Source organism: Geotrypetes seraphini, chromosome 10 (assembly GCF_902459505.1).
Source record: "Geotrypetes seraphini chromosome 10, aGeoSer1.1, whole genome shotgun sequence".
Taxonomy (NCBI): Eukaryota; Metazoa; Chordata; class Amphibia; order Gymnophiona; family Dermophiidae; genus Geotrypetes; species Geotrypetes seraphini.
The window spans coordinates 29,224,178-29,231,472 of NC_047093.1; the positions used below are offsets into that span (position 1 = coordinate 29,224,178).

General features: G+C 45.9%; 1 protein-coding gene across 2 annotated transcripts in view; it reads right to left on the reverse strand.

Moving 5' to 3' along the window:
• The window catches only part of CASKIN2 (CASK interacting protein 2), a 149,329-nt gene extending 142,379 nt beyond the window's left edge, over window positions 1–6,950 (reverse strand). For both annotated transcript variants that reach the window (XM_033960349.1, XM_033960348.1), the window contains exon 1: window positions 6,739–6,950. The gene's annotated coding sequence lies outside the window, so the exon portion shown is untranslated. The remainder of the gene's footprint in view (window positions 1–6,738) is intronic.
• Window positions 6,951–7,295: the final 345 nt, after the last annotated feature.

The following is a 7,295-nucleotide window of genomic DNA, read 5'->3' on the forward strand; positions in this document are numbered from 1 at the left end:
ATGCTTCTTCAGACTGAGGAACAAGATACTTGGGCTGGTTTGGGAGGAGATTAATAATAATAACTTTATTCTTTTATACCGCCATAACCAAAAGTTCTAGGCGGTTTACACTAAAAAAAAAGCTGGACAATCAGCGAAATACAATAATAATACAGTTTAAAAAAACAAAAATGCAAATATTTGTAAAATAGAATTTCAATAATAAAACTCACTAAGTAATAAACTTATCGAACAAAGTGGTCTTAATTAATTTCCAAAAACTGCAATAGGATAACATAGCTTGCTGAATACATTTATCTAACCAAGATTGTTGCCTACCAGCAGGTTCAGCTCTGTCTCGTGGAGATTTACTTCCACGGATGGATGTTTGCTATGCCTCTGAAGAGGTATTTTGTCAGCAGTCTTAGCTGTCAGCATTTTCTAGTGGCCTGGGCTGACAGTATTCAAGATTTTGTTTACAAAAGTGACCTATGTATTGAAACCATATGGGTATGTCAAATGCTAAGGGTCTACCCCTCAACACATAAGCTAGCCAAAAGTTGCTGTTCTACTGATTTAAATGTGACACACAGGGTCCAGCAGCCCCACACAGAACAGGGGCCTCTGTTGAGAATAAAAATGCTGATTTGTTTTATATTAACATTAATTTTTAACTTAACACAAAATTAACTTCCTTAATTATAAACAAGTTTACACACGCCCATAGCTGAAAAGCTGTCTCAGTTGCTTCTGTAGCTGGGGGGGGTGGGGGGTCCTCTGTGAGTCCCTGAGAAGCTTTGGGTTCAGCCTCCCTCCAGCACATGTGGCAAACTGGACTGTCTACAGAAGGGATGTCAAAGTCCCTCCTCGAGGGCTGCAATCCAGTCGGGTTTTCAGGATTTCCCCAATGAATAAGCATGAGATTTATTTGCATGCACTGCTTTCAATGTATGCTAATAGGTCTGATGCATATTCATTTGGGAAATCCTGAACCCCACTGGATTGCGGCCCTTGAGGAGGGACTTTGACACCCCTGATCTACGGTATGTCCACTTCAGCTAAAATTTGACAAGGAAACCCTGGAAACAACCAACTGAACACCCTAGAACCAGAGTCTGTGCTTGTCAGAAAAAAAGGTTCATGGACAATATGAAACCCAGTCTCGGTATCACTGGGACTGCGATGGTGTTTGGAGAGAAGATTTTCAGTCTATTGCCCACAGAAGCCTTCCTCTTCCTCTTGTCTGACTGCATGTGCCAAATGCATGCACTCTCTGCTACCTTTTGAGATATTTATATACCGCCTATTAAGGTTATCTAAGCACTCAAGCAAACTGTCCCGGTGGGTTCACAATCTATCTAACTTATCTAGGGCAATGGAGGATTAAGTGACTTGCCCAGGGTCACAAGGAGTAGGGTGGGGTTTGAACCCCCAACCTCAGTGTGCTGAGGCTGTAGTTCTAACCACTGCACCACTCTAGAAATCAAAATGTAGCAAAAGTGAGCCAAAGTAAAGGACAATCCAGCCACTGTGACATCACTGAGGAGGTTGGCTCTTAGGCATTGGTGGACTGAGGCATTGTGATGTCACAATACTAGCTCTGGTTCTCAGAGGCTGAAACTTTTCACACTATCTATTGATTCATTTTTCTATACCGTTCTCCCAAGGGAGCTCAGAACGGTTTACATGAATTTTTCAGGTACTCAAACATTTTTCTCTGTCTGTCCTGCTCACAATCTATGCGACAGACCTGGGGCAATAGAGGATTGAGCGACTTACCTAGGGACACAAGGAGCAGTGCGGGATTTGAACCCACAATCTCAGGGTGCTGAAGCTATAGCTCTAACCACTGTGCCAGCATTGCATCACACTTCTGTTTTTTGAATGTTCTGCTATGCTGTTTTGTATCTTATTACTGCTACGTAGTACTAGAACAATTTGCCTGTCTCCAGGCTTACTTCATTGTTCTAAATGTTTTATTACACTGTTCATTTTGCCATAGTTACATTGTTACTACACTATATGTTTGTCTATGTCACACTCTGAAATGAATGTAACCTAGTAACCTAATAAATAACAGCAGAATGCCCTGAACGGTCCATCCAGTCTGCCTGTTAGTTATACACATTATACATTTATGATTAAATTAACTGGTGTTTTTTTCTTTGATATTTCTGGGCCATAGACCATAAAGTCCACCCGGTTCTGTCCTAGGTTCCAACTGCTGGAGTTGCCATCCAAGCTCATTCCAGCCTATCTAACCATCCCATTGTTTGCAGGAAAACCTACCGTAAAGTCTGGCCGGTAACGTCCTCGTGTTCCAAGTTAATGGAGTTCCCAGTGATGCCCTCCCCAGCCCATCCTACACCAAATGGTTCATAGTCAGTGGCGCGCAAGACACCAGGCGCGCTGACAATCCAGCGCCGACAATTTTGCACAAGACAGAAGCGCGCGGGGGAAAAAGTAATTTTTAAAGAGCTCCGACGGGGGGTTTGGGATGGCAACCCCCCCCCCACTTTATTGGTTAGTTTGCGCTGCTGTTGGAGTGGGGTTCGGGGGGTTGGAAACCTCCATTATAGAGAAAACGGAACATTTTCTGATTTTTTTCAGGAAAAGTTCCGTTTTCTCTATAATGTGGGGGGTTTCACCCCCCACGCCCCCCAGGAACGGCAGCGCGAACACTAACCAATAAAATGGGGGGGGGGGGAGTTGCCACCCCAAACCCCCCAGTCGGAGCTCTTTAAAAATTATTTTTTCCCCCACGCGCTTCTGTCTTGCGCCAAATTGTCGGCGCTGGATTGTCGGTGCGCTGGCGTCTGGCACACGATTATTCCGTCACCACACCGAATCACCATATAAGGAACACAGAATGTGCACGTCTGTCCAGTACCAGCGTTAACTCTTTCATTTATACCATTCATTTTCTAATTATTATTATTATTATTATGTTCTTGTATACCGCCATACCCAATGAGTTCTAGGCGGTTCACATCAATTAATTAAGATCCGATCTGAACACGGATTTACAACATTTTATCGGAGTTATAAGCAACGAGGAAGGAAATGTTGGAACATTTTAGCAGAAATTTATCAGAGTTACAAGCAGCGACAAGGTTGGATGGGAAGGAAAGAGGGAGGGAGATCCAAGGGAGGGGAGGGAGGAGGGGGAGAAAAGGAGGGGGGAGGGCGGGAGGTGGATTATTGCAGGGGAATGAGGGTTAAGGGTCCTGTTCGCGGAATAGGTATGTTTTGAGAAGTTTTCTGAAGTCGAGGTAGGTCGGGGCCTCGAGCATCATTTGGGCTAGCCAATTAGAGATCCTCTGTGTTTATCCCACGCCTTTTTTTTAAATTAAGTCACCATTTTCCTCTCCACCACCTCCCTTGGGAGTGCATCCTAGGCATTGAACACATAAATTAAACTAGTTAAATACATGTTGTTGTTTTTTGTCTAGATTAATGTTTTTCCATGGCTATACTAGGTTTGGGAAGACTCGTGAAAGAAATAGCTATAGTAAATAATTTAAACGAAGGTGGAAATAAAAATATAAATTTTAGATAAATTAATAATAATCTCTATAATAAAACCCTAAGCCGCGCGTGCGCACTTCCACTTGCGTGTTCCGTATATATGTGGCCTGAAGAAGTGCGCATGCGCGACTACAACTGCCCCACACTCGCGGCCCTATGGGGCAGTGGCAGCAACTGAGTGGTGGAGAGCAGCCCCGCTCCACCCGTTGACCCTCCACAAACCTCCCGGCTCCAGCGGCATAGGCAGCACTATAAACACGCTGCTTCGTGCACTTCTACTGCCGATTTCCTCTGCCGCATCTCTGATGACATCATCGGAGACAGATGCGGGAGAGGAAATCGGCAGTAGAAGGCCGCGAAGCAGCGTGTTTAAAGTGCTGCCTACGCGGCTGGAGCCCGGAGGTTTGTCGGCGGTGGGAGGGTCAGGAGCAGGACAGATCAGCAGAACAACGGCAGTAAAAGAAGGGGGAGGGGCCGAACAGAGCAGGCCAGATCACGGTAACAGAAGGGAAAAGGGGGTGGGGGAAAATGCAGCTACTGATATACAGGGACTTGGAGGGGAAGGGAAATACTGCTGCTGCTTCTGCACAGGAAAAGGGGGGGATAGGAGGGAAATGCTGTTGCTGCTGCATAGGGAAGTGGGATGGAAATGCTGCTGCACAGGGAAATGGGGAAAAATGATAGACAGACAGCGGGAGGGAGGGAGACAGAAAGAAAAAAAGAAAGACACAGGGGCAGGGAGAGGAACAGAAAGACAGACAGAGAAAGGGGGCCAGGGAGAGAGAGAGAGAGTCAGCGGGAGGGAGACAGACAGACATATATTCTAGCACCCGTTAATGTCACAGGCTTAATGACTAGATAATAAAACCCTAAGCGGCGCATGTGCATTCCTACCTGCGTGTTCCGTATGTCCGTGGCCGGAAGGAGTGCGCATGCGCGCCTACAACTGCCCCACACTCGCGAAGGGAGAAGATACAGAAACAAAGAAAGACTGACAGACAGCCAGGGAGAGAGACAGTAAGACAGGGGGGCAGGGAGAGAGATAAAAAACATAAAGTATGAAAGAAAGAAACGCCTCAGCGACCCATTGTGCTAAAAGTCTACACATCTATTCTAGCACCCGTTAATGTAACGGGCTTAAATACTAGTAAAAGAATAAAAGGACTGACGATAGCTCACATTAAGGGTGCATGCCAAAAAGCATGGCAGCCATGAGCGCTTGAGTTCCATTATGATATTCTTTTATCATATTAGCTTATGAGGAATTTCGATAAAGGAAATGTGCATAAGTGTGGCTCGAGCAGCAGCTTATATATGTGGTGATAATTCTATACTAGGTTTGGAACATTTTGAATTTGGCTGCGTTTAGGCTTTGGATATTGGGCACAAGGTACCATGGCACTGTTAACTGCATCTGCCAAGCCCTTGACCTCGTTGGCCTTTCGGATGCATGCATTTAACAGAAACAGGAAGCAGAATTATTTCATTCATTAAGGGGGGGGGGGTCTTTTACTAAGGTGCGCTAGCCGATATATAGTGCGCACTAAGGGCTCCTTTTACGAAGGCGCGTTAGCGGTTTAACGCGCGTAATGTAATGTAATAATAGCATGCACTAAACCACCAGCCGCGCTAGCCGCTACCGCCTCCTCTTGAGCAGGTGGTAGTTTTTCGGCTAGCGCGGGATTAAAAGTTTCGCGCACTAAAGCCACTAACGCAGCTTCATAAAAGGAGCCCTAAATGCTAGCGTGTCCACAAGGGAACCTGCCACCAGGAGTGGGTTCCCTAGGACAGTAGACTTGGGGGTGGGTCAGTAGAGTGGACAGACCTGATGGGCTATGGCCCTTATCTGCCGTCATCTTCTATGTTTCACTATATTCTATGGACGCGTTAGCATTTAGCGCACCTTAGTAAAAAGACCCCTAATTAAATTCATTTTCTAGCCCGTTGTCCCCAATGAGCCCAGAACGGGTTTAACATCCATCATTTCTGTACAAGTTTACGATACAAGTTTTTATCCTAATTTGATACATGCTGGGGGCTAATGATAATATACAGTTTACCGGTTACAATTTGCTATGGTTGTCCTTACGATGCAAGGTTTCCAGTACAAGGTATACCTAATTTTTCATAATAATTAATCAATAAATATAATTTGTAATAATAATTAATAATAACAATACAAATATTCTGTATTTAGCTAGCACTGGTTCATCCTATTTGTTTTTCTGTCTTGTCTGTTTAGATTGTAAGCTCTTCTGAGAAGGGACTGTCTCCTTTGACTCTGTACAGCGCTGCATACGTATGGTAGCGCTCTAGAAATACAGTCTGTACCGTACTAGTGGAGAGGGTTCCTAGACTTTATGCCACTAATGACAGCTGGGTAAAGTTTAGCTTAGTTCACACCCGCCCTTCACAATAATATCTGAGAGATTGACAATCTTAAAATACATATCTACAATGTATTAACTGAGTTGAGATAAGATTCTTTGTAAGATTTTTGCTATGTATATTTATTTTTAAAACTCAATAAAAATTATTGAACATAAAAATAAGCTACAGCCGTCAAAACAACAGAGACTGTCCGAAATCTAGGATCCCGCCTACAATCGCTCCCTCCAAAAGAGACAGTCGGGGGCTCTGGCTGAGGAGATTTTCAAAGAGCTCCTTTCACTCTTCAGAACGCTCTGTGCCTCTGACTGAAGTTTCAAAGGCTTTGGGATCAGATGTCCACTGAGGGAGAGGGAGGGAGAGAGGGGGGGGGGAGACATCTAACTTTTCATATCAGGTTCCAATCACCGGAAAGCTGGCTTTGTTTCTACCAATGAAACAGATTTAAGCCAAACTCCGCTCCTAAACGCTAATCTTGGTTTTCTAACCTAGAAATCATTCTGGAGAGAAATTCTTGGCATTCAAAGCATCCCTTCAATAAGAAGGGAGGGAAAAAAAAAGAAAGAACTCCAGCAAACACAAAAGAGGAGCTGGAGGCTAAGGGGGACGGGGGAGGGAAAGAGAGCCAAAGCGGAATAACAGATAGAAGGGCTGAAAGGTCAGAGTCAGAAGTTTTGCAATGCCAGCCTGTCAAACGCAGCTCAGCTAAACTCCCGCCTCCCAAGCAATGGAAGCTGCGGAGCCTAAGCCCAAAGTTGTGCCGGCTGTCCCCATCCGGTGAACCGTTTCCCCCGGTCCCCCGATCGCTTCCCCCCCCCCCACCCCCACCACCTCCGGACTCACCTCAGGGCAGATCCAGGCTGCAGCGCCCCCGACCGCCCCCTCCCCAGGCAGAGGGAAGCTTGAAGTTTGCAGAGCGCCAGCTGCTCCCTCCGCCCAGAGCCCAGTCCGAGGAGAAGTCTGCGCCCTGCCTGCCCGGGGCAGGAAATCCCTCCCTCCTGCCCAGATCGGGGAGGGGAGGGCTGGCCCTGACGCCGATCACTCCCGGTGATTCATGCCAGGCAGGCCCGGGAAGAGGAGGGTGGAGTGGGGCGAGGAGTACCTGGAAAAACTGGTAAGAGAGAGGCAGCGAATGGCAGAGGATCCCCGTCTCCACCGCCCCCTGCCTTTAACCCTTTCCCTCCCGCGGCATCGACGAGGACGTTTCTACTCCGAGATGTTTACAACTGACTTTTTACAGACCTGAAAAAGGTTAATAAGCAAAACCACTGGGTTTTTGTTGTTGTTGTTGGTCTTTGAGAAGTCAGGGAAGTTAAAGAGCTGTCTCTACTTAGAATAACACCATATAAAAGTTGATTTGCTCGATCTCATTTTGTTTTTTTAAGATTTTATATTGTAAC